This window comes from Lactuca virosa, chromosome 3 (genome assembly GCF_052849685.1).
Source record: "Lactuca virosa cultivar CGN04683 chromosome 3, Lactuca_virosa_CGN04683_v6, whole genome shotgun sequence".
In the NCBI taxonomy this organism is placed as follows: domain Eukaryota; kingdom Viridiplantae; phylum Streptophyta; class Magnoliopsida; order Asterales; family Asteraceae; genus Lactuca; species Lactuca virosa.
The window spans coordinates 352,324,362-352,327,342 of record NC_136428.1 but is presented as its reverse complement, the minus strand read 5'-3'; positions in this window follow the sequence as shown (position 1 = coordinate 352,327,342).

Below are 2,981 nucleotides of genomic sequence, written 5' to 3'. Positions count from 1 at the left end.
CTCGAGTATGAAAACCCAGGGCTTCGGGAAGGCTTCTCGGGGTTATCACGTAGAGTAACGACACTTAGATGGAAAGAGATGAGCACCAAACCCGGCACCCTTAAGCTTCCATTTATAGGGGCTGATTAGGGAACTCACGTCGTGAGTTTTGGATTCTCACGTCGTGAGGCTTAGTCAGCATGATCCTCTTTGACGATTTGACGTGGCTGACACTCTGGAACCCATCAGTCATGAGCTCACATCGTGAGCATGGTTCCCTCACGTCGTGAGGCTGAGTCAGCCTCGGGTTTTGTGTCCCGAACTTGTAAAATCCGTAACTTTCGCGTACGAGCTCCGATTTCGACGTTCTTTATATACACGCGTAGGTGTGAAAAGGCTCTACAACTCTCGTTTAGACTCCGTCGGCTAATTTTGATTTTATTTTTATTATATTATTTTTAACAGGCTGGACCTGGAAAAGTCCGTTTAAATTCCTTAGCTCCATCATCTGGTGTCCATTTTCGTCAAACTTTTTACTGTGGTATTCCTATTGTCAGGGTCTTCAACTTTCGTTTAGGTTGTGTCGGCTAAATACCGCTCGATCTCTATTTCGAGATTTTAGCTGTCTACTGCTAGGTCAGAAACTTCGAAAATTCATAACTTCCTCATACGAAGTCAGATTTGGGGCGTTCTTTTTATGTATGTTCGCGGTTTAAAGATATCTACGACTTTCATTTAGATACCTAAGGCTAAAAAGTATTTTGTTGAAATTTCTCGTTTTATGCTTAACAGCGCTTTACCGGTAGTGTTACGAATCTTTGATTGGTCATAACTCTTCCGTTATAACTCGGATTTTAGTGTTCTTTATATTTTTGGAAACCTTATCATGATATCTACCACATAGTGTACCCAAAGAGAGCTTTTTGAACATTTCATTTTCGATGATATTCTTATTGTTGGATTAATGTCTAAGTCCATAACTATAATTGGTAAGACTTGACCCGACCCGGCATGGTCCGTTTGGGGATCATGGCATCATGCATTTGGATAGACTATAATGAGACAAATAACACTTAAGGTTGGTTAATATATTATAAGTTCTAATATATTAATAAGGTTATTTAATTAATATTGATCAAGAATTAATTTGTAATTAATTAAGTGATCAAAAGGAGACTAATTAAATATATGGGTTGATTGTGTAAATCATTCATTCTTATATATGTGGGCTTGTGATCCAAGATTCCTTAAGTTGGACTAAGTCCATGGGGTGACCCATGGATACTCCATGGAGGTTAAAATCCATGGAGCATAAGGAATGGGTAAAGTTATGAGTTACATGGTGTAACCCTAATAGCCACCATATAAAAGAATCCCATGGCTCAAGAAATCGGGTACTAATGTGTGAATATGAGGGCTAGACGATTTCAAGGAGTGTTCCATTTCTCTCAAGTCATTCCATGTGCATTTGGTGTTGTGTGAACCATTTGAGGTGTCACACTTGGGGCACTAGGCACTCAAGCTTCATGGAGACAAGCTACATCAAACAAAGGTATGTATTCTATCCATTTGATTACCCAAGTATCAAGTATTGTATGCTAGATAGGGTAATACCTTGGAAAGTTCATAATTGCATATATAATAGAGAAAACATAGATCCAAGGTATTTAGGGTTGCATGTACACTTAGGAGTGTTAGAATGCTCAAAACCCATCAGTGGTATCAGAGCCAGGTTTTTTTCTTGTTATACTTACAAAATTAGCTGAAAAATCGAATTGTATTAGTTTAAAAGTTATGCTAATTACTTGAAAAAAAATTTGATGTGAATTATCTTTATTCATATGAGTTTATTAGATTAATAGAAAAGTTAATTGATTATGTGTTTTCAATCCATTTTAATCTAAGAGCTGATTCTAAAATGTGTTTTTGTAACTTGTCCTCAAGTTATATGAAAAGTCACATTTAAGTTTCATAAAACTCATAAAAAGTTAGCAATGGTTACAAAAATGAAGAGTCATGTCCTCATTAAATGGTTTTATGACTCCATAACTTGTCCTCAAGTTATGGAGGTTCAAGAGTCACTTCATTAAATGATAAAATGTGTAACCTTAATTAGTTCCATAAGTTACAAAAATAAAGAAAAGTTACATTCTTTTATTAGTTTAAAGTCTTCCATAACTTGTCCTCAAGTTATGGAACTTGAAGAGTTTTTTTTTAATTAAAACTACTTTAAACACATAAGTTATGGAATTAATTAGTTTTGAATATTTTCAAAACTTGCCCTCAAGTTTTGGAATTTGTAAAGTTTTTCCCATGAATACTTTAATTCCAAGTTAGCCCTTAGAATTTTAAAAGTTAAAATTCAACCCTTATATTTTATAGTATTATAAGTTAATAATAAATATATGTATAAGAGCAAGTCAGTCTTACCGTTAGTAGGCCTCATTCACGAAGCCGGTCTATAAGGGGGGTATAAGGTTACTGCCTCTAAAATGGCAGTTTAATGGGTGTCCACTCTCACCCACCGCTTCCTTGACTGGTGGAGGGTCGTTAGCCGAACGGGTAGGACAAGGACTATAATTCTCCCTTCATTAAAAGTATTAATGATAAATACTAAGTAACTAAACACTTATAAATCCCCAATCTTAGTTACTTAGGAAAATGTGAATAAGGTGCTAATCCATGAAATTACACTTTGCACTTTGTTTAAACCGTTAGTGGAGTGTGTGTGGTTAACCGGCACACTAACCTGGATTTAACAAAGTAGGCAAAGGGTAACTTAATATTTATCATAGTATCGTTGGAGCTCGTGTGGTTAACCGGCACACAGATTGAGGGGTAAATATTAAGGGTACCAAGTATATTTGCATGGTTATTTCACACCTTGTTTTGTGATCCTCGGCATCCCAGTCACAAAACCTGAAGGGCACACTCGAGATTGAAACATGCCATTGAAAAGTTCAATGAATCTCAAAAGAATCTAGGAGTTTTAAAACCAATTA